Source organism: Mustelus asterias, chromosome 32 (assembly GCF_964213995.1).
Source record: "Mustelus asterias chromosome 32, sMusAst1.hap1.1, whole genome shotgun sequence".
Taxonomy (NCBI): Eukaryota; Metazoa; Chordata; class Chondrichthyes; order Carcharhiniformes; family Triakidae; genus Mustelus; species Mustelus asterias.
In genome coordinates this window covers 4,991,842-5,017,344 of record NC_135832.1, presented here as the reverse complement: position 1 = coordinate 5,017,344, position 25,503 = coordinate 4,991,842, and positions in this window count along the sequence as shown.

Sequence of the window (25,503 nt, the reverse complement as noted above, 5' to 3'; positions counted from 1 at the left end):
AGACACAGGAGTGTGTGTGAGAGAGAAAGTGTGAGAGAGACCTCCCCAGATACAGGTGTGTGTGTGAGAGACAGAGAGGGTTAGAGAGAGATCCCCAGATACTGGAGTGCGTATGAGAGAGAGAGACAGAGGGTTAGAGAGACCTCCCCAGATACAGGTGTGTGTGTGCGTGAGAGAGAGAGAGAGGGTTAGAGTCATAGACTTCGGCCCAACCTTTCCATGCCGCCCTTTTTTTTTAAACCCCTAAGCTCGTCCCAATTGCCCGCATTTGGCCCATATCCCTCTGTACCCATCGTACCCATGTAACTGTCTAAATGCTTTTTAAAAGACAAAATTGAACCCGCCTCTCCTACCAGATCTGGCAGCTCGTTCCAGTCACCACCCTCTATGTGAAAAAATTGCCCCTCTGAACCCTTTTGTATCTCTCCCCTCTCGCCTTAAACCAACACCCTCCAGTTTTAGACTCCCCCACCTTTGGCAAAAGATATTGACTATCTCGCTGATCTGTGCCCCTCATTATTTTATAGACCTCTATAAGATCACCCCTGAGCCCCGTACGCTCCAGAGAAAAAAGTCCCTGTCCATCCAGTCCCGGTAGCATCCTAGTAAATCTTTTCTGCGCTCTTTCCCGTTTAATAATATCCTTTCTATAACAGGGTGACCAGAACTGTACACAGTATTCCAAGTGTGGCCTTACCAATGTCTTGTACAACTTCAACAAGACATCCCAGCTCCTGTATTCACTGTTCTGACCGATGAAACCAAGCATGCCGAATGCCTTCTTCACCACTCTGTCCACCTGTGACTCCACTTTTAAGGAGCTATGAACCTGTACCCCTCGATCTCTTTGTTCTGTAACTCTCCCCAACGCCCTACCATTAACTGAGTAAGTCCTGCCCTGGTTCAATCTACCAAAATGCATCACCTCGCATTTATCCAAATTAAACTCCATCTGCCATTCGTCAGCCAATTGATCAAGATCCCGTTGCAATCAGAGATAACTTTCTTCACTGTCCACTATGCCACCAATCTTAGGAGTTAGAAAGACCTCCCCAGATAATGGAGAGTACGAAAGAGAGAGGGGATGGGGGTGGGGTGGGGTGCGGGGGGTTAGAGAAACCTCTGCAGATATAGGAGTGTGAGAGAGAGAGAGGGTTGGAGAGACCTCCCCAGATACAGGAGTGTGTGTGTGAGAGAGAGAGGGTGAGAAAGACCTCCGCAGATACAGGATTATGTGTGTGTGAGAGAGAGAGAGGATTAGAGAGACCTCCCCAGATACAGGAGTGCGTGTGAGAGAGAGAGAGGGTTTGAGAGACCTCCCCAGATACAGCAGGGTGTGGGGGAGAGAGAGAGAGGGTTAGAGAGACCTTCCCAGATACAGCAGTGTGTGTGTGAGAGAGAGAGGGTTAGAGAGACCTCCTCAGATACAGGAGTGTGTGTGAGAGAGAGAGAGGGTTAGACAGACCTCCCCAGATACAGGAGGGCGTGTGTGTGAGGGAGAGAGAGAGGGTTAGAGAGACCTCCCCAGATACAGGTGTGTGTGTGAGAGAGAGAGGGTTGCAGAGACCTTCCCAGATGCGTGCGTGCCTGTGTGTGTCAGTTGGAGAGAGAACTTCCTCGATACAGCAGCGTGTGTGTGTGTGAGAGCGAGAAGGTTGGAGAGACCTCCCCAGATACAGGAGTGTGTGTGAGAGAGAGAGGGTTAGAGAGACCTCCCGAGATACAGGAGTGTGTGTGAGACAGAGAGAGGGTTCGAGACACCTCCCCAGATACAGGAGTGTGTTTGAGAGAGAGAGCGAGTTAGAGAGACCTCCCCAGATGCAGGAGTGTGTGTGTGTGTGAGAGAGAGGGTTAGAGATACCTCCCCAGATACAGGAGTGTGTGTGAGAGAGAGAGAGGGTTAGAGAGAGCTCCCCAGATACAAGAGTGTGTGTGAGAGAGAGAGGGTAAGAGAGAGCTCCCCAGATACAGGAGTATGTCTGTGTGAGAGAGAGAGAGAGAGCGAGTTAGAAAGACCTCCCCAGATACAGCAGTGTTTGTGTGAGAGAGAGAGGGTTAGAGAGACCTCCCCAGATACAGGAGTGTGTGTGAGAGAGAGAGGGTTAGAGAGACCTCCCCAGATACAGGAGTGTGTGAGTGAGAGAGAGAGGGTTAGAGAGACCTTCCCAGATACAGGAGTGTGTGTGTGTGAGAGAGAGAGCGGGTGAGGGAGACCTTCCCAGATACAGGAGTGTGTGTGTGACAGAGAGAGTGAGGGTTGGAGAGACCTCCCCAGATACAGGAGTGTCAAAGAGTCATAGAAGTTTGCAGCATGGAAACAGGCCCTTCGGCCCAACTTGTCCATGCCGCCTTTTTTTTAAACTCCAAATCGCAATTGCCCACATTTGGCCCATATCCCTCTCTCCCCATCGTACCCATGTAACTATCTAAATGCTTTTTAAAAGACAAAATTGTGCTCGCCTCGACTACTGCCTCTGGCAGCTTGTTCCAGATACTCACCACTTTCTCTGAAACATTCATTGAGAGAGATTTCCAGAGAGTGAGTGGGAGGCAGAGAGAGAGAGGCAGAGATCTGATCATTAATAGTGCATGGTAGTATTATAGAGTTTCCCAATAAAGAACAAAGAACAATACAGCACAGGAACAGGCCCTTCGGCCCTCCAAGCCCGCGCCGCTCCCTGGTCCAAACTAGACCATTCTTTTGAATCCCTCCATTCCCACTCCGTTCATATGTCTATCGAGATAAGTCTTAAACGTTCCCAGTGTGTCCGCCTCCACCACCTTGCCTGGCAGCGCATTCCAGGCCCCCACCACCCTCTGTGTAAAATACGTCCTTCTGATATCTGTATTAAACCTCCGCCCTCACCTTGAACCTATGACCCCTCATGAACGTCACCACCGACCTGGGGAAAAGCTTCCCACCGTTCACCCTATCTATGGCTTTCATAATTTTATACACCTCTATTAAGTCTCCCCTCATCCTCCGTCTTTCCAGTGAGAACAACCCCAGTTTACCCAATCCCTCCTCATAACTTAGCCCTTCCATACCAAGGCAACACCCTGGTTAACCTTCTCTGCACTCTCTCTAAAGCCTCCACGTCCTTCTGGTAGTGTGGCGACCAGAACTGGGCGCAGTACTCCAAATGCAGCCGAACCAACGTTCTATACAACTGCAACATCAGACCCCAACTTTTATACACTATGCCCCGTCCTGTAAAGGCAAGCATGCCATATGCCTTCTTCACTACCTTCTTCACCTGTGACGATACCTTCAAGGATCTGTGGACTTGCACACCCAGGTCCCTCTGCGTATCTACACCCTTTATGGTTCTGCCATTTATCGTATAGCTCCCCGCTACGTTAGTTCTCCCAAAATGCATCACTTCGCATTCATCTGGATTGAACTCCATCTGCCATTTCTTTGCCCAAATTTCCAGCCTATCTATGTTCTTCTGTAGCCTCTGACAATATTCCTCACTATCTGCAAGTCCAGCCATTTTCGTGTCGTCCGCAAACTTACTGATCATCCCAGTTACACCTTCTTCCAGATCGTTTATATAAATCACAAACAGCAGAGGTCCCAATCCAGAGCCCTGCGGAACACCACTCGTCACAGGAATCCAGCCGGAAAAAGACCCTTCCACTCCCACCCTCTGTCTTCTGTGACCAAGCCAGTTCTCCACCCATCTCGCCACCTCTCCCTTTATTCCATGAGATCCAACCTTTTGCACCAACCTACCATGAGGGACTTTGTCAAACGCTTTACTAAAGTCCATATAGACGACATCCACGGCGCTTCCCTCGTCAACCATTCCAGTCACTTCTTCAAAAAACTCCACCAGGTTAGTGAGGCATGAGCTCCCTCTCACAAAACCATGCTGACTATCGTCAATGAGTTTATTCCTTTCTAAATGCGCATACATCCTATCTCAAAGAATCCTCTCCAACAACTTCCCCACCACGGGCGTCAAGGTCACCGGCCTATAATTTGTCGGATTATCCTTCCTACCCTTCTTAAATAACGGGACCACATTAGCTCGCCTCCAATCCTCTGGGACCTCACCTGTGTCCAGTGACGAGACAAAGATTTGCGTCAGAGGCCCAGCGATTTCATCTCTCGTCTCCCTGAGCAGCCTTGGATAGCTTCCATCAGGCCCTGGGGATTTGTCAGTCTTTATATTCCCTAAAAAGCCGAACACTTCCTCCCTCGTGATGGAGATTTTCTCTAACGGGTCAACACTCCCCTCCGAGACACTCCCAGTCAACACATCCCTCTCCTTTGTGAATACCGACGCAATGTATTAATTTAGGATCTCCCCTACTTCTTTGGGCTCTGAGCATAATTCCCCACTTTTGTCCCTGAGAGGTCCGATTTATTCCCTGACAACCCTTTTGTTCCTGACGTATGAATAAAATGCCTTGGGATTCTCCTTAATCCTGTCTGCCAAGAACATTTCGTGACCTATTTTTGCCCTTCTAATTCCTCGTTTGAGTTCTTTCCTACTTTCTTTGTATTCTTCCAGAGCTCCCTCCGTTTTTAGCAGCCTGGACCTAACGTACGCCTCTCGGTTCTTTTTGACCAATCCCTCAATTTCCCTGGTTATCCACGGTTCTCGAATCCTACCCTTCCTATCCTTCTTTTTTACAGGCACATGCCTATCCTGAAGCCCTAACAACTGTTCCTTAAAAGACTCCCACATGCCCGATGTGGATTTACCCTCAAACAGCCTCTCCCTCTTTCCTCGAGTGGATGGAGCTATTACAAGGGGGCATAACTATAGGGTTCGTGGTGGGAGATATAGGAAGGATATCAGAGGTAGGTTCTTTCCGCAGAGAGTGGTTGGAGTGTGGAATGGACTGCCTGCAGTGATCGTGGAGTCAGACACTTTAGGAACATTTAAGCGGTTATTGGATAAGCACATGGAGCACACCAGGATGATAGGGAGTGGGTTAGCTTGATCTTGGTTTCAGATAAAGCTCGGCACAACATCGTGGGCCGAAGGGCCTGTTCTGTGCTGTACTGTTCTATGTTCTATGTTCTCCCAATCAACAGCTGCCAATTTCTGCCTAATCCCACTAAAGTTAGCCTTCCCCCAATCCAACACCTTACCCTTGGGACACCACTCATCCTTTTCCATCACTATCCTAAAGCTAACAGAATTGTGGTCACTATTTGCCACATGTTCCCCTACCGAAACTTTGAAGATCTGACCGGGCTCATTTGACCATAAGACCATAAGACATAGGAGCGGAAGAAAGGCCATTCGGCCCATCGAGTCCACTCCACCATTCAATCATGGTTGATTTCAACTCCATTTACCCGCTCTCTCCCCATAGCCCTTAATTCCTCGAGAAATCAAGAATTTATCAATTTCTGTCTTGAAGACGCTCAACGTCTCGGCCTCCACAGCCCTCTGTGGCAATGAATTCCACAGACCTACCACTCTCTGGCTGAAGAAATTTCTCCTCATCTCTGTTCTAAAGTGACTCCCTTTTATTCTAAGGCTGTGCCCCCGCGTCCCAGTCTCCCCTGCTAGTGGAAACAACTTCCCTACGTCCATCCTATCTAAGCCGTTCATTATCTTGTAAGTTTCTATTAGATCTCCCCTCAACCTCCTAAACTCCAATGAATATAATCCCACGATCCTCAGACGTTCATCGTATGTCAGGCCTACCATTCCTGGGATCATCCGTGTGAATCTCCGCTGGACCCGCTCCAGTGCCAGTATGTCCTTCCTGAGGTGTGGGGCCCAAAATTGCTCACAGTACTCCAAATGGGGCCTAACCAGTGCTTTATAAAACCTCAGAAGTACATCCCTGCTTTTGTATTCCAAGCCTCTTGAGATAAATGACAACATTACATTTGCTTTCTTAATTACGGACTCAACCTGCAAGTTTACCTTTAGAGAATCCTGGACTAGGACTCCCAAGTCCCTTTGCACTTTAGCATTATGAATTTTGTCACCGTTTAGAAAATAGTCCATGCCTCTATTCTTTTTTCCAAAGTGCAAGACCTCGCACTTGCCCACGTTGAATTTCATCAGCCACATCTTGGACCACTTTCCTAAACTGTCTAAATCTTTCTGCAGCCTCCCCACCTCCTCAATACTACCTGCCCCTCCACCTATCTTTGTATCATCGGCAAACTTGGCCAGAATGCCCCCAGTCCCGTCATCTAGATCGTTAATATATAAAGAGAACAGCTGTGGCCCCAACACTGAACCCTGCGGGACACCACTTGTCACCGGTTGCCATTCTGAGAAAGAACCTTTTATCCCAACTCTCTGCCTTCTGTCTGACAGCCAATCGTCAATCCATGTTAGTACCTTGCCTCGAATACCATGGGCCCTTATTTTACTCAGCAGTCTCCCGTGAGGCACCTTGTCAAAGGCCTTTTGGAAGTCAAGATAGATAACATCCATTGGCTCTCCTTGGTCTAACCTATTTGTTATCTTTTCAAAGAACTCTAACAGGTTTGTCAGGCACGACCTCCCCTTACTAAATCCATGCTGACTTGTCCTAATCCGACCCTGCACTTCCAAGAATTTAGAAATCTCATCCTTAACGATGGATTCTAGAATTTTGCCCACAACTGAGGTTAGGCTAATTGGCCTATAATTTTCCATCTTTTTTCTTGTTCCCTTCTTGAACAGTGGGGTTACAACAGCGATTTTCCAATCCTCTGGGACTGTCCCTGACTCCAGTGACTTTTGAAAGTTCATAACTAACGCCTCCACTATTTCTTCAGCTATCTCCTTTAGAACTCTAGGATGTAGCCCATCTGGGCCCGGAGATTTATCAATTTTCAGACCTTTTAGTTTCTCTAGCACTTTCTCCTTTGTGATGGCAACCATATTCAACTCTGCCCCCTGACTTACCTGAATTGTTGGGATATTACTCATGTCTTCTACTGTGAAGACTGACGCAAAGTACTAATTAAGTTCCTCAGCTATTTCCTTGTCTCCCATCACTAGATTACCAGCGTCATTTTGGAGCGGCCCAATGTCTACTTTTGCCTCCCGTTTGTTTTTAATGTATTTAAAGAAACTTTTACTATCATTCCTAATGTTACTGGCTAGCATACCTTCATATTTGATCCTCTCCTTCCTTATTTCTCTCTTTGTTATCCTCTGTTTGTTTTTATAGCCTTCCCAATCTTCTGACTTCCCACTACTCTTTGCCACATTATAGGCTCTCTCTTTTGCCTTGATGCATTCCCTGACTTCCTTTGTCAGCCATGTCTGCCTAATCCCCCCTCTGATAACCTTTCTTTTCTTTGGGATGAACCTCTGCACTGTGTCCTCAATTACTCCCAGAAACTCCTGCCATTGCTGTTCTACTGTCTTTCCCAATAGGCTCTGCTTCCAGTCGATTTTTGTCAGTTCCTCCCTCATGCGCCTGTAATTACCTTTATTTAACTGTAGAACCTTCACATCTGATTCTGCCTTCCTTCTTTCAAATTGCAGACTGAATTCTACCATATTATGATCACTGCTTCCTAAGTGTTCCCTTACTTTAAGATCTTTTATCACGTCTGGCTCATTACATAACACTGAGTCCAGAATAGCCTGTTCCCTCGTGGGCTCCATCACAAGCTGTTCCAAAAAGCTATCCTGTAAACATTCAATGAATTCCCTTTCTTTGGGTCCACTGACAACATTATTTACCCAGTCCACCTGCATATTGAAATCCCCCATGATCACTGTGACCTTGCCTTTCTGATATGCCCTTTTTGTTTCGTGGTGCATTTTGTGCCCCTGGTCCTGACCACTGTCAGGAGGCCTGTACATAACTCCCATTATGTTTTTTTTGCCTTTGTGGTTCCTCAACTCTACCCACACAGACTCCACATCGTCTGACCCTCTGTCGTTTAGTGCTATTGATTTCATTTCATTTCTAATTAACAAGGCAACCCCGCCCCCTCTACCCACCTCTCTGTCTTTTCGATAGGTTGTGAATCCCTGGATGTTTAACTGCCAGTCCTGAACCCCCTGCAACCACGTCTCTGTGATACCTGCCAGTCACAATCTGGGCCACAAGCTCATCTACCTTGTTCCGGACACTGCGGGCATTTAAATATAGCACCTTTAATTCCCTATTGACCGTCCCTTTTTGTTTTCATAGTGTGGTGGACCTTGGTTTACTGAGCCTTTCCAGACACTGTTTCATATTTTGTGAGATGGGGACTATCGTAACCTCTCCTGAGCGCTGTCTTTCCGTGATTTTTTGTAATCCTAAGCAGCGACGCTTCCCACTGATTCCTTCACCTATTTGTTCCCTGACTTTCCCTTCCCCCCCAATCTCTAGTTTAAAGTCCTATTGACCACCCTATTTACTCTCTTCGCCAGAACACTGATCCCAGCTCGGTCCAGGTGGAGACCATCCCAACGGTATAGGTCCCCCCTGCCCCAAAACTGATGCCAGTGTCCCACGAAAAAGAACCCCTCTTTCCCACACCACTCTGTCAGCCACGTGTTAACTTCCCTTATTCTTGCCTCCCTATGCCAATTTGCACGTGACTCATTCCCCAGTACTAGGTCCAGTATAGCCCCCTCTCCAGTCGGGCTATCTACATATTGTTCCAAAGAAGCCTCCTGTACGCATTTTACAAATTATTCCCCATTCAGACTCCCAGCCCTACGCGATTTCCAGTCCATACCAGGGAAATTGAAGTCTCCCACTACAACAACCCTATTTTTCCTGCACCTGTCCATTATCTTCTGACATATCCGTTCTTCCACTTCCCTTGGCCTGTTAGGGGGCCTGTAGTATACCCCCAACATAGTGACTGCGCCCTTCCTGTTTCTGAGCTCCACCCACAGTGACTCGTTACACGACCCCTCTGAATTGTCCTCCCTCTGCACCGCTGTAATATGCTCTCCAACTAATACTGCTACTCCCCTACCTCTTTTGGCCCCTCCTCTGTCTCGTCTCAAACACTTGTACCCCGGAATATTCAGCTTCCAGTCCTGTCCCTCTTTCAACCAAGTCTCTGTCACCGCAACCACATCCAAATTCCTCGTAAGCATTAAGGCCCTAAGTTCGTCTGTCTTACCTGCTAAGCTCCTTGCATTGAAATAGATGCACTCCAGACCTCCAGGCCCAGTGAGATCATCCTCCCCCAAAGTGCTCTTCTTCTTTGCCAGCCTTGTCCTGGCCCCAAGCTCTACACTTGGAGACATATTTTTTTGATCCCCACCCCTCTGCCATATTAGTTTAAACCCCCCCGAACTGCACGAGCAAAACTCCGAGCCAGGATATTCGTGCCCTTCCAATTTAGTTGTGACCCGTCCTTCTTGTACAGGTGCCCTCCTCTCTTGAAAACTTCCGAGTGATCCAGGAATATGAAGCCCTCCCTCCTGGACCAGTCCTTCAGCCAAGCGTTCAATTGTACTATCTCCCTATTCCGAGCCTCACTGGCCCGAGGCATTGGGAGCAGCCCAGAGATGGCCACCCTGGAGGCCCTACGTTTGAGCCTATTTCCCAACTCCCTGAATTTCCCAACTCATTCAGCCCCTCGTTCTCCAGACTGTTACACAGGAACAGGAGGAGGCCATTCAGCCCCTCTCTCTCCTGATTGTTACACAGGAACAGGAGGAGGACAATCTGCCCCTCTCTCCCAGCCTGTTACACAGGAACAGGAGGAGGCTATTCAGCCCCTCTATCTCATGAGCCTGTTACACAGGAACAGGAGGAGGCCATTCAGCCCCTCTCTCTCCAGCCTGTTACACAGGAACAGGAGGAGGCCATTCTGACCCTCTCTCTCCAGTCTGTTACACAGGAACAGTAGGAGGCCATTCAGCCCCACGTTCTCCAGCCTGTTACACAGGAACAGGAAGAGGCCATTCAGCCCCTCTCTCTCCAGCCTGTTACACAGGAACAGGAGGAGGCCATTCAGCCCCTCTCCGTGGGTCACGGTTAGGAGGGGTAATAGTCAGAAGGGTAATGTGCCAGAAAGTACCCTAGTAGCAGTCTCCCATAAAAGAAAGGGATGGGCAACAGATGGGAGAAGGGAAGGGAGTGAGCAGTCTGTGGAGGGATCCCCTGTGGTTGTCCCCCTCCAAAATAGGTATATTGTTTTGGATTCTGTGAAGGGGGATGACCCTCCAGGGGTAAGCCACGAGGACCAGATCGCCTCCACGGAGACAGGCTCAGGGGTCCGGAAGGGAAAGAAGGCGTTTAGGAGAGCGATAGTTGTGGGGGACGCAATGGTTGGAGGCACGGACAGGCGGGTCTGTGGGAGTGAACGAGAATCCAGGATGGTAGTCTGCCTCCCGGGTGCCGGGGTACTGGATGTCTCCGAGATGTTAGGAAGCATATTTAAAAAGGAAGGTAGTCAAACGGATGCGATTGTACACATTGGTGAAAATCATGTAGGTAGGAAGAGCAGGGGGGTCATACGAGAGAAATTCAGGGAGTTGGGTGCTCGGCTAAAAGGTAAGGCCTCCAGGGGAGCAATCTCTGGACTGCTCCCGGTGTCTCGTGCAAGTGAGGCTCGGAACAGGGAGATTCTACAGTTGAACGCGTGGCTCAAGGACTGGTGCAAGAGGGAGGGTTTTAAATTCATCGATAACTGGGAAATCTTCAAGTCAGGATGGCAACTGTTCAGAAAGGATGCGTTACACCACAACTGGAAGGGAGCAAATATCCTGGCTGGGAGTTTTGCTAGAGTGTTTCGGCAGGATTTAACCTAGTGTGGCGAGGGGTGGGGAACAAAACAGTAGGTCAGTAAATACTGAGGCTGGGGTTGAGCTGGGGGCCAGGGCAAGGCTAGCTAAGAAGAGGAGCACTCTGGAGGAGGAGGACCTGAGTGGGCCTGGAGGTCTGGAGTGCATTGCTTCAATGCGAGGAGCGTAACGGGTAAAACAGACGAACTTAGGGCCTTAATGCCTATGCGGAATTTGGATGTGGTTGCGGTGATGGAAACTTGGTTAAAAGAAGGACAGGACTGGCAGCTGAATATTCCAGGGCATAAGTGTTTTAGGCGAGACAGAGGAGGGGCTAAAAAGGTGGGGGAGTAGCGATATTAGTTAAGGAGCATATTACCGCGGTGCAGAGGGTAGACAACTTGGAGGGGTCATGTACTGAGTCGCTGTGGGTGGAACTCAGAAACAGGAAGGGTGCAGTCACTATGCTGGGGGTGTACTACAGACCACCCAACAGCCCACGGGAAGTGGAGGAAAGGATATGTCAGGAGATTCTGGATAGGTGCAGAAAAAATAGGGTTGTTGTAGTGGGGGACTTTAATTTCCCTGGCACAGACTGGAAAGTGCTTAGAGCTGGGGGTCCGGACGGGAAGGAATTTGTAAAATGCGGACTGGAAGGTTCTTTGGAACAGTATGTCGATAGCCCGACGAGAGAGGGGGCTATACTGGAGCTAGTTCTGGGAAATGAGCCCGGTCAGGTCGTCAAAGTTTCGGTAGGGGAACATGTGGCAAATAGTGAGCACAACTCTGTTAACTTTAGGATAGTAATGGACAAGGATGAGTGCTGTCCTACGGGCAGGGTGCTAAATTGGGGGAAGGCTAACTATAGCCGGATTAAGCAGGAATTGGTGGATGTTGATTGGGAGAGGATGTTCGAGGGTAAGTCCGCGTCTGGCACGTCGGAGTCTTTGAAGGAACTATTGACAAGGCTGCAGGATAGGCATGTGCCTGTAAAAAGGAAAGATAGGAAAGGTAGGATTCGAGAGCAGTGGATAACCAGGGAAATTGAGGATCTGATTAAAATGAAAAGTGAGGCGTATGTTCAGTCCAGGCAACTGAAAACAGATGGAGCTCTGGAGGAATACAGAGAGAGTAGGAAAGAACTCAAACGGGGAGTTCGAAGGGCAAAAAGAGGTCACGAGATGTTCTTGGCAGGCAGGATTAAGGAGAATCCTAAGGCATTCTATTCATACGTTAGGAATAAAAGAGTTGTCAGGAAGAAAATCGGACCTCTCAGGGACAAAGGAGGGGAATTATGCTTAGAACCCAAGGGAATAGGGGAGATCCTAAATGAATACTTTGCATCTGTATTCACGAAGGAGAGGGGCGTGTTAACCGGGAGTGTCTCGGAGGGAGGTGTTGACACGTGAGAGAAAATCTCCATTGCAAGAGAGGAAGTGTTAGGTTTTTTAGAGAACATTAAAACTGACAAAGCCCCAGGGCCTGATGGCATCTATCCTCGACTGCTCAGGGAGACGAGAGATGAAATTGCTGGGCCTCTGACGGAAATCTTTGTCGCTTCTTTGGACACGGGTGAGGTCCTTGAGGATTGGAGGATAGCGAATGTGATCCGGTTGTTTAAGAAGGGTAGCAGGGATAACCCGGGCAATTATAGGTCGGTGAGCTTGAAGTCCGTGGCAGGGAAGTTGCTGGAGAGGATTCTTAGAGACAGGATGTATGTGCATTAAGAACGGAACAATTTCATCAGTGACAGACAGCATGGTTTTGTAAGAGGGAGGTCGTGCCTTACAAATTTGGTGGAGATTTTTGAGGAAGTGACAAAAACGGTTGATGAAGGAAGGGCCGTGGATGTCGTCTATATGGATTTCAGTAAGGCATTTGACAAAGTCCCACATGGCAGGTTGGTTAAGAAGGTTAAGGCTCATGGGATACAAGGAGAAGTGGCTAGATGGGTGGAGAACTGGCTTGGCCATAGGAGACAGAGGGTAGTGGTCGAAGGGTCTTTTTCTGGCTGGAGGTCTGTGACCAGTGGTGTTCCGCAGGGCTCTGTACTGGGACCTCTGCTATTTGTGATATATATAAATGATTTGGAAGAAGGTGGAACTGGTGTAATCAGCAAGTTTGCGGATGACACGAAGATGGCTGGACTTGCGGATAGCGAAGAGCATTGTCGGGCAATACAGCAGGATATAGATAGGCTGGGAAATTGGGCGGAGAGGTGGCAGGTGGAGTTTAATCCGGATAAATGCGAAGTGATGCATTTTGGAAGAAATAATGTAGGGAGGAGTTATACAATAAATGGCAGAGTCATCAGGAGTATAGAAACACAGAGGGACCGAGGTGTGCAAGTCCACAAATCCTTGAAGGTGGCAACACAGGTGGAGAAGGTGGTGAAGAAGGCATATGGTATGCTTGCCTTTATAGGACGGGGTATAGAGTATAAAAGCTGGAGTCTGATGATGCAGCTGTATAGAACGCTGGTTAGGCCACATTTGGAGTACTGCGTCCAGTTCTGGTCGCCGCACTACCAGAAGGACGTGGAGGCTTTAGATAGAATGCAGAGAAGGTTTACCAGGATGTTGCCTGGCATGGAGGGTCTTAGCTATGAGGAGAGATTGGGTAGACTGGGGTTGTTCTCCTTGGAAGACGGAGAATGAGAGGAGATCTAATAGAGGTGTACAAGATTATGAAGGGTATAGATAGGGTGAACAGTGGGAAGCTTTTTCCCAGGTCGGAGGTGACGTTCACGAGGGGTCACGGGCTCAAGGTGAGAGGGGCGAAGTATAACTCAGATATCAGAGGGACGTTTTTTACACAGAGGGTGGTGGGGGCCTGGAATGCGCTGCAAAGTAGGGTGGTGGAGGCAGGCACGCTGACATCGTTTAAGACTTACCTGGATAGTCACATGAGAAGCCTGGGAACGGAGGGATACAAACGATTGGTCTAGTTGGACCAAGGAGCGGCACAGGCTTGGAGGGCCGAAGGGCCTGTTACCTGTGCTGTACTGTTCTTTGTTCTTTGTTCTCTCCAGCCTGTTACGCAGGAACAGGAGGAGGCCATTCTGCCCCTCTCTCTCCAGCCTGTTACACAGGAACAGGAGGAGGCCATTCAGCCCCTCTCTCTGCAACCTGTTACACAGGAACAGGAGCTGGCCATTCAGCCCCTCTCTCCCCAGCCTGTTCCACAGGAACAGGAGGAAGCCATTCAGCCCCTCTCTCTCCAGCCTGTTACACAGGAACAGGAGGAGGCCATTCAGCCTCTATCTCCCCAGCATGTTACACAGGAACAGGAGGAGGCCATTCAGCCCCTCTCTCTCGAGCCTGTTATACAGGAACAGGAGGAGGCCATTCAGCCCCTCTTTCTGGAGTCTGTTACACAGGAACAGGAGGTGGCATTTCTCAATGAAATTTGATGAAATTTCAGATACAGGAAAGTGTGTGTGAGAGAGAGAGAGAGGGGGTTAGAGTGACGTCTCACACACACACACACACACTCCTGTATCTGGGGAGGTCTCTCTCACCTTCTCTCTCTCACACACACTCCTGTGTCTGGGGCGGTCTCTCGAACCCTCTCTCTCTCACACACACACACTCCTGTATCTGGGGAGGTCTCTCTCAACCTTTCTCTCTCTCTCACACACACTCTGTCTCTGGGGAGGCCTCTCTAACCCTCTCTCTCTCTCTCTCTCACACACACACACACACACACTCCTGTATCTGGGGAGGTCTCTCTAACCCTCTCTCTCTCACACACACACACACACACTCCTGTATCTGGGGAGGTCTCTCTAACCCTCTCTCTATCTCACACACACTCCTGTAACTGGGGAGGGCTCTCTAACCCTCTCTCTCTCACATACACACTCCTGTATCTGGGGAGATCTCTCTAACCCTCTCTCTCTCACACACACACACTCTCCTGTGTCTGGGGAGGTCACTCGAACCCTCTCTCTCACACACACACACTCCTGTATCTTGGGAGGTCTCTCCAACCCTCTGTCTCTCACACACACACTCCTGTATGAGGGGAGGTCTCTCTAACCCTCTCTCTCTCTCACACACACACACTCCTGTATCTGCGGAGGTCTCCCTAACCCTCTCTCTCTCACACACACTCCTGTAACTGGGGAGGCCTCTCTCTCTCTCTCTCTCACAGACATTCCTGTATCTGGGGACGTCTCTCTAAACCTCTCTCTCTCCCACACACTCCTGTATCCGGGGAGGTCTCTCTAACCCTCTCTCTCTCCCACACACATACATACACACTCCTTTACCTGGGAAGGTCTCTCTAACCCTCTCTCTCTCACACACACGACTGTATCTGGAAAGGTCTCTTCAACCCTCTCTCTCTCCCACACACGCTCCTGTATCCGTGGAGGTCTCTCTAACCCTCTCTCCCTCCCACACACACACACTCCTTTACCTGGGGACGTCTCTGTAATCCTCTCTCTCTCACACACACACACTCCTGTAGCTGGGGAGGTCTCTCGAACCCTCTCTCTCTCACACACACTCCTGTATCTGGGGAGGTCTCTCTAACCCTCTCTCTCTCATATACACTCCTGTATCTGGGGAGCTCTCTCTAATCCTCTCTCTCTCTCACACACACTCCTGGATCTGGGGAGGTCTCTCTAACCCTCTCTCTCGCTCACACACACTGCTGTATCTGGGGAGGTCTCTCTCTCTCTCTCGCTCTCTCTCTCACAATCCTATATCTGGAAAGATCTCTCTAACCCTCCGCACCCCACCCCACCCCCATCCCCTCTCTCTTTCGAACTCTCCATTATCTGGGGAGGTCGATCTAACCCCTAAGGTTCGTGGCATAGTGGACAGTGAAGAAAGTTATCTCGGATTGCAACGGGATCTTGATCAGTTGGGCCAGTGGGCTGACGAATGGTAGATGGAGTTTAATTTAGACAAATGCGAGGTGATGCATTTTGGTAGATTGAACCAGGGCAGGACTTACTCAGTTAATGGTAGGGCATTGGGGAGAGTTACAGAACAAAGAGATCGAGGGGTACAGGTTCATAGCTCCTTGAAATTGGAGTCACAGGTGGACAGAGTGGTGAAGAAGGCATTCGGCATGCTTGGTTTCATTGGTCAGAACATTGAATACAGGAGTTGGGACGTCATGTTGAAGTTGTACAAGACATTGGTGAGGCCACACTTGGAATACCGTGCGTAGTTCTGGTCACCCTATTATAGAAAGGATATTATTAAACTAGAAATAGTGCAGAAAATGTTTACTGAGATGCTACCGGGACTTGATGGTTTGAGTTATGAAGAGAGGCTGGATAGGCTGGTACTTTTTTCTCTGGAGCGTAGGAGGCTGAGGGGTGATCTTATAGAGGTCTATAAAATAATGAGGGGCACAGATCAGCTAGATAGTCAATATCTTTTCCCAAAGGGAGGGGAGTCTAATACTAGAGGGCATAGGTTTAAGGTGAGAGGGGAGAGATACAAAAGTGTCCAGAGGGGCTATTTTTTCATACAGAGGGTGGTGAGTGTCTGGAACGAGCTGCCAGAGCTGATAGGAGTGGCGGGTACAATTTTATCTTTTAAGAAGCATTTAGACAGTTTCATGGGTACGATGGGTAGAGAGGGATACGGGCCAAATGCGGGCAATTGGGATGAGCTTAGGGGTTTAAAAAAAAAAGTGCGGCATGTACAAGTTGGGCCGAAGTCTATGACTCGAACCCTCTCTCTCACAAACACACTCCTGTATCTGGGGAGGTCTCTCTAACCCTCGCTCCCACACACACTCCTGTATCTGGGGAGTTCTCTCTGATCGTCTCTCTCTCACACACACACTCCTGTACCTGGGGAGGTCTCTCTAACTCTCTCTCTCACAGACACTCCTGTATCTGGGTAGGTCTCTCTAACCCTCTCTCTCTCTCACACACACACACACCTGTATCTGGGGTGGTCTCTCTAACCCTCTCTCTCTCACCCGCACACACTCCTGTATCGGGGGAGGTCTCTTTAACACGCTCTCTCTCTCTCTCTCTCTCTCTCTCACACACACACACACACACACACACACTCCTGTATCTGGGGAGGTCTCTCTAACCCTCTGTCTCCCTCTCACACACACACACCTGTACCTGGGGAGGTCTCTCTAACCCTCTCTCTCCCTCTCACACACACTCCTGTATCTGGGGAGGTCTCTCTCACCCTCTGTCACACACACTCCCGTGCCTGTGGAGATGTCTCTCACACACACATACACCTGTATCTGGGGAGGTCTTTCCAACCCTCTCTCTCACCCAGACACAATTTCCTGTACCTGTGGAGGTCTCTCTCGCCCCCTCTCTCTCTCTTTTACACACACACATGTCTCGGGAGGTCTCTCTAACCCTCTCTCTCTCATACTCTCCAGTGTCTGGGGAGGTCTCTCTCACCCTCTCTCCCTCACACTCTCCTGTGTCTGGGGAGGTCTCTCTAACCCTCTTTCTCACACATACACCTGTATATGGGGAGGTCTCTCTAACCCTCTCTCTCTCACACACACACACAATCCAGTATCTGGGGAGGTCTCTCCAACTCTTTCTCTCACACACACACACTCCTGTATCTGGGGAGGTCTCTCTCACCCTCTCTCTCTCTCGCACACGCATAGCTGTACCTGGGGAGGACACTCTCGCCCCCTCTCTCTCTCTCTCTCTAAGACACACACCTGTATCTGGGGAGGTCTCTCTAACCCTCTCTCTCTCACACATACACACACTCCTGTATCTGGGGAGGTCTCTCTCACCCTCTCTCTCTCACACACACTCCCGTGTCTGGGGAGGTGTCTCGAACCCTCTCTCTCACTCACACACACATACACACACACACACACACTCTCCTGTATCTGGGCAGGTCTCTCTAACCCTCTCCCTCTCACAGACACACTCCTGTATCTGGCGAGGTCTCTCTGACCCTCACTCTCTCTCTCACACTGACTCCTGCATCAGTGGAGGTCTTTCTGACCCTCTCTCTCTTTCTCTCCCTCTCTCTCTTCACACACAGACTCCTGTGTGTGGGGAGGTCTCTCTCACTGTCTGTCTCTCTCACACACACACTCCCGTATCTAGGAAGGTCTCTCTAACCCCCTCTCTCTCACACACACACACTCCTGTACCTGGGGAGGTCTCTCTAAACCTCTCTGTCTCACACACACTCCTGTGTCGGGGGAGGTCTCTCTAACCCTCTCTCTCTCACACACGCACACTCCTGTAGCTGGGAAGGTCTCTCGAACCCTCTCTCTCTCACACACACTCCTGTATCTGGGGAGGTCTCTCTAACCCTCTCTCTCTCATATACACTCCTGTATCTGGGGAGTTCTCTCTAATCCTCTCTCTCTCTCACACACACTCCTGTATCTGGAGAGGTCTCTCTAACCCTCTCTCTCGCTCACACACACTGCTGTATCTGGGGAGGTCTCTCTCTCTCTCTCTCGGTCTCTCTCACACACTCCTGTATCTGGGGAGGTCTCTCCAACCCTCTCTCTCTCACACACACACACTCTCCTGTACCTGGGGAGGTCTCGCTAACCCTCTCTCTCACACACACACTCCTGTATCTGGGGAGGTCTCTCCAACCTTCTCTCTCTCACACACACACGCTGCTGTATCTAGGAAGTTCTTTCTCCAACTGACACACTCACGCACGCACGCATCTGGGAAGGTCTCTCCAACCCTCTCTCTCTCTCACAATCCTATATCTGTAAAGGTCTCTCTAACCCCCCGCACCCCACCTCACCCCCATCCCCTCTCTCTTTCGAACTCTCCATTATCTGGGGAGGTCGTTCTAACCCCTAAGGTTGGTGGCATAGTGGACAGTGAAGAAAGTTATCTCGGATTGCAACGGGATCTTGATCAGTTGGGCCAGTGGGCTGACGAATGGTAGATGGAGTTTAATTTAGACAAATGCGAGGTGATGCATTTTGGTAGATTGAACCAGGGCAGGACTTACTCAGTTAATGGTAGGGCATTGGGGAGAGTTACAGAACAAAGAGACCGAGGGGTACAGGTTCATAGCTCCTTGAAATTGGAGTCACAGGTGGACAGAGTGGTGAAGAAGGCATTCGGCATGCTTGGTTTCATTGGTCAGAACATTGAATACAGGAGTTGGGACGTCATGTTGAAGTTGTACAAGACATTGGTAAGGCCACACTTGGAATACCGTGCGTAGTTCTGGTCACCCTATTATTGAAAGGATATTATTAAACTAGAAATAGTGCAGAAAATGTTTAATGAGATGCCACCGGGACTTGATGGTTTGAGTTATGAAGAGAGGCTGGATAGGCTGGTACTTTTTTCTCTGGAGCGTAGGAGGCTGAGGGGTGATCTTATAGAGGTCTATAAAATAATGAGGGGCACAGATCAGCTAGATAGTCAATATCTTTTCCCAAAGGGAGGGGAGTCTAAAACTAGAGGGCATAGGTTTAAGGTGAGAGGGGAGAGATACAAAAGTGTCCAGAGGGGCTATTTTTTCATACAGAGGGTGGTGAGTGTCTGGAACGAGCTGCCAGAGCTGGTAGGAGTGGCGGGTACAATTTTATCTTTTAAGAAGCATTTAGACAGTTTCATGGGTACGATGGGTAGAGAGGGATACGGGCCAAATGCGGGCAATTGGGATGAGCTTAGGGGTTTTAAAAAAAAAAGTGCGGCATGTACAAGTTGGGCCGAAGTCTATGACTCGAACCCTCTCTCTCACAAACACACTCCTGTATCTGGGGAGGTCTCTCTAACCCTCGCTCTCACACACACACTCCTGTATCTGGGGAGTTCTCTCTGATCCTCTCTCTCTCACACTCACACTCCTGTACCTGGGGAGGTCTCTCTAACTCTCTCTCTCTCTCACAGACACTCCTGTATCTGGGTAGGTCTCTCTAACCCTCTGTCTCTCTCACACACACACTCCTGTATCTGGGGTGGTCTCTCTAACCCTCTCTCTCTCACACGCACACACTCCTGTATCTGGGGAGGTCTCTTTAACACGCTCTCTCGCTCTCTCTCTCTCTCTCTCTCTCACACACACACACTCCTGTATCTGGGGAGGTCTCTCTAACCCTCTGTCTCCCTCTCACATACACACACCTGTACCTGGGGAGGTCTCTCTAACCCTCTCTCTCCCTCTCACACACACTCCTGTATGTGGGGAGGTCTCTCTCACCCTCTGTCACACACACTCCCGTGTCTGTGGAGATGTCTCTCACACACACACACACCTGTATCTGGGGAGGTCTTTCTAACCCTCTCTCTCACACAGACACAAACTCCTGTACCTGTGGAGGTCTCTCTCGCCCCCTCTCTCTCTCTTTTACACACACACATGTCTCGGGAGGTCTCTCTAACCCTCTCTCTCTCATACTCTCCAGTGTCTGGGGAGGTCTCTCTCACCCTCTCTCCCTCACACTCTCCTGTGTCTGGGGAGGTCTCTCTAACCCTCTTTCTCACACATACACCTGTATATGGGGAGGTCTCTCTAACCCTCTCTCTCTCTCTCACACACACAATCCAGTATCTGGGGAGGTCTCTCCAACTCTTTCTCTCTCACACACACACTCCTGTATCTGGGGAGGTCTCTCTCACCCTCTCTCTCTCTCGCACACGCATAGCTGTACCTGGGGCGGACACTCTCGCCCCCTCTCTCTCTCTCTCTAAGACACACACCTGTATCTGGGGAGGTCTCTCTAACCCTCACTCTCTCTCACATTCACACACTCCTGTATCTGGGGAGGTCTCTCTCACCCTCTCTCTCTCACACACACTCCCGTGTCTGGGGAGGTGTCTCGAACCCTCTCTCTCACTCACACACACATACACACACACACACACACTCTCCTGTATCTGGGCAGGTCTCTCTAACCCTCTCCCTCTCACAGACACACTCCTGTATCTGGCGAGGTCTCTCTGACCCTCACTCTCTCTCTCACACTGACTCCTGCATCAGTGGAGATCTTTCTGACCCTCTCTCTCTTTCTCTCCCTCTCTCTCTTCACACACAGACTCCTGTGTCTGGGGAGGTCTCTCTCATTGTCTGTCTCTCTCATACACACACTCCTGTATCTAGGAAGGTCTCTCTAACCCCCTCTCTCACACACACACACACACTCTTGTACCTGGGGAGGTCTGTCTAAACCTCTCTGTCTCACACACACTCCTGTGTCGGGGGAGGTCTCTCTAACCCTCTGTCTCACACACACACTCCTGTTTGCGGTCGACATGAAAATTGCTGGCGTTGCGGATAGTGATGAACATTGTCAGAGAATACAGCAGGATATAGATAGGCTGGAAGATTATGCGGAGAAATGGCAGATGGAATTTAATCCAGATAAATGTGAAGTGATGCATTTCGGGAGACCTAATGTAAGGTGAAGCAATACAATAAATGGCTGAACTATCAGGAGTATAGACACACAGAGGGACCTGGGTGTACAAGTCCACAGATCCTTAAAGGTGGCAGCACAGGTGGAGAGGGTGGTCAAGAGCGCATATGGAATGCTTGCCTTTATTGGACGGGGCATAGAATATAAAAGTTGGCATATGATGTTGCAGCTGTATAGAACGTTGGTTAGGCCACAATTGGAGTACTGCGTCCAGTTCTGGTCGCCACACTACCAGAAGGATCTGGAGGCTTCAGAGAGAGTACAGAGAAGGTTTACCAGGATGTTGCCTGGTATGGAGGATCTTGGCTATGAGGAGAGATTGGGTAAACTGGGGTTGTTCTCCCTGGAAAGACGGAGGATGAGGGGGCGACCTAATAAAGGTGTATAAAATTATGAAGAGCATGGATCGGGTGAACAGTGGGAAGCATTTTTACCCCAGGTCGGAGGTGACGAACACACGGGGGGTCACGGGTTGAAGGTGAGGGGGGGCAAGGTGCAACACAGATGTCAAGGGGGGCGTATTTTACACAGAGGGTGGGAGGGGGGCCTGGAATGCGCTGCCAAGCAAGGTGATTGAGGCGGGGACTCGCTGGGATGGTTTAAGACTTATCCAGATCGCCACATGGACAGACTGGGGAATAGAGGGAGACAAACGAATGGTCTAGTTGGTCACATGGTCGGCACGGGCTAGAAGGGCTGAAGGGCCTGTTCCTGTGCTGTATTGTTCTTTGTTTTTTGATCGTTGCAGGATAACTTCCAAGGGACTGGATTGTAACTTACAATGGGCTCCCAATGGACTGTCTTGTTGTCAAAGGTACTGTCAGTTGTTGTATTATTAGGGGTTTTTGTTGTATTAGTTTGCTGCTTCTCACTCTCATCATCACCAAATAGGATGTGGGAGTGGAGGCGGGACCTGGAAGGTGTTTGGGAGCGAACCAGCGGGGGGGCCTGGTCTGGGAAAGCTGATTGACAGGGGACGGTGCCAATAGAATGCTGAGGCGGGACCTGGAAGGTGATTGGCCACCGACCCAGCGGGGGGCGTGGTCAGGGAAGGCTGATTGACAGTGGACGGAGCCAATAGAATGCTGAGGCGGGACCGGGGCGTTCGATGAGGCGGAGCCTGAGCCGGGGAAAGGCAGAACAAAGAGCGGATAGGGGAATGTGAAATATAACATGGTGGGAAATCTCAGGCGGTCTGACAGCATCTGTGGAGAGAGAGAGAGAGAGAAGAGAGCCAATGTTTCCAGTCGGGACAGTCCTTCCTCACAGCTGGAGAGAGAGGAGATGGCCGATTGACGGGAACGGGGCCGACAAAACCTGGGGGGGCGGGACAGATAATCCGGACCGCGGTTGGCCATGGGATGGGAACAGGATGATTGACGGGCGGCGGGTCCAATAGAACGCGGGGGCGGGCGCTCAGGGCTCGTCGACGATTGGGCGGATTGGCGCCAGTACTGGCTGGTCCAATAGGATGTGAGGGGGCGGGACAGAGATGCCGGGCGACGATTGGGTGGGGGGGATTGCTGAGTGACGTGTCCCTCAACCAATAAACTAGGGGGGGCGGGAACAGTTGACGATTGGCGCAGGGGGAGGAGCGGCAAGCTGGTGGCGGCTCCCCAGCAGAGCAAGGCGGGGGCGGGTGGGGCAGAACACTCGACGCCCCATTGGTCGCGGACGCTGACAGGGGCTGTTGATGGGCGGGGCGCTGCTGCAATGGGGTGCGGGCAGGGAGGCGGGGTTGGGTGCTGATTGGCGGGGGCGCGGTGATTGACGGGGCGCTGGTCCAATGGGGTGTGTGGGGGGCGGGGAGAGGGCGGCAGGTTTGAATCGGTTGTCCGTTAGGGCCGAGAACTCGGAGCCGCTTCTGGAAACATAGAGGGAGACACAGACCCAGACACAGAGGGAGACACAGACCCAGACACAGAGGGAGACACATACCCAGACACAGAGGGAGACATAGACCCAGACACAGAGGGAGACATAGCCCCAGACACAGAGGGAGACACAGAGGGAGACACAGACCCAGACTCAGAGGGAGACACAGACCCAGACACAGAGGGAGACACAGACCCAGACACAGAGGGAGAAACAGACCCAGACACAGAGGGAGACAGAGACCCAGACAGAGAGGGAGACACAGACCCAGACACAGAGGGAGACAGAGACCCGGACACAGAGGGATACACAGAGGGAGAGACAGACCCAGAGAGGGAGACACAGACCCAGACACAGAGGGAGACACAGACCCAGACACAGAGGGAGACACAGACACAGACACAGAGGGAGACACAGACCCAGACACAGAGGGAGAAACAGACCCAGACACAGAGGGAGACACAGACCCAGACACAGAGGGAGACACAAACCCAGACGCAGACACAGAGTGACACACCCTCAGCCTCCCCCGCGACAGAGCGACACCCCCTCAGCACAGCCCCCCCCGACAGAGCGACACCCCCTCAGCACAGCCCCCCCCCGACAGAGCGACACCCCCTCAGCACAGCCCCCCCCCCCGACAGAGCGACACCCCCTCAGCACAGCCCCCACCGACAGAGCGACAACCCCTCAGCCCCCCCCCTCCGACAGAGCGACACCCCCTCAGCACAGCCCCCCCCGACGGAGGGACACACCCTCAGCACAGACCCCCTCCAGACAGAGCGACACCCCCTCTGCCCCCCCCGACAGAGCGACACCCCCTCAGCTCCTCCCCGACAGAGCGACACCCCCTCAGCACCCCCCCCGACAGAGCGACACCCCCTCAGCCCCCCCCGACAGAGCGACACCCCCTCAGCACAGCCCCCCCAACAGGGCGACACCCCCTCAGCACAGCCCCCCTCCAGACAGAGCGAAACCCCCTCAGCCCCCCTCCCGACAGAGCGACACCCCCTCAGCACCCCCCCCCCGACAGAGCGACACCCCCTCAGCACAGCCCCCGCGACAGAGCCGCACCCCCTCAGCACAGCCTCCCCACCGACAGAGCGACAACCCCTCAGCACAGCCCCCCCCCGACAGAGCGACACCCCCTCAGGACAGCCCCCTCCGCGACAGAGCGACACCCCCTCAGCACAGCCCCCTCCAGACAGGGCGACACCCCCTCAGCACAGCCCCCCCGCCCGACAGAGCTACACCCCTCAGCACTGCCCCCCCCCGACAAAGCGAAACCCCCTCAGATCCCCCCCCGACAGAGCGACACTCCCGAAGCCCCCCCCGACAGAGCGACACCCCCTCAGCACAGCCCCCCCCGACAGAGCACCACCTCCTCAGCCCCCTACCCCCGTCAGAGCGACACCCCCTCAAAACAGGCCCACGACAGAGAGACACCCCCTCAGCACAGCCCCCCGACAGAGCGACACCCCCTCAAAACAGGCCCCCGACAGAGCGACACCTCCTCAGCACAGCCCCCCCCCCCCCCCCGACAGAGGGACATCTCCTGTTGTGGGAAAAATCCACTCGTTATCGGATCTCAAGGTTCCTGAAACAGTTTATTGAACGGAGCTCCGTGGAGACACGGCTCGAGTCGGGAGCAAACCTTCTCTCGGGAAAATGACGGGAACGGTCCATCTTTATACTTTTTATACAATCGATGGACCGGAGATTTGAACATTATCACATCGTTAAGGAAAGGTTGAGGGAGCTCGGGCTGTTCTCTCTGGAGCGGAGGATGCTGAGGGGAGAGTTAATAGAGGTTTATATAATGATGAAGGGGATAGATAGAGTGAACGTTCAAAGACTCTTTCCTCGGGTGGATGGAGCTATTACAAGGGGGCAATACTATCGGGTTCATGTTGGGAGATATAGAATTGATATCAGATGTAGGTTCTTTACGCAGAGAGTGGTTGGAGTGTGGAATTGACTGCCTGCAGTGATCGTGGAGTCAGACACTTTAGGAACATTTAAGCGATTATTGGATAGGCACATGGAGCACATCAGGATGATAGGGAGTGGGATAGCTTGATCTTGGTTTCAGATAAAGCTCGGCACAACATCGTGGGTCGAAGGGCCTGTTCTGTGCTGTACTGTTCTATGTTCTATGTTATAGGGCTAACTGTGCCGCCCGATCTGCGGCTTGATTTCCTTTGAAATGTAACCAGTCCGGGTTACCTCTTCTGGGTTCTTTCTGGTGCGCTTTAATTTTGATTACTGCGTCTTCTCTCGGTCTCTCGCTCGCTCTCAATAATGCCTCAATTCTTTGCTGGTGCTTGATAGGGGTTCCCCCCGTGATTATGAACCCTCTCCTTCCCCAAGCTGTCATGTCATCATGTATGACTCCGAATGCATAGCGGCTATCTGAATAGATGTTTACCGTTTTACCCTCAGATAACTCAAGTGCCTGTGTGAGTGCCACCAGTTCTGCCTCTTGTGCAGATAAGCCTCCGTCAATTCTAACCGACCTTACTGTTTCTAATTTGTCATTCAATACTGCCCATCCTGTGCGTGGAGATCCTCCCACATATTTGCGTGA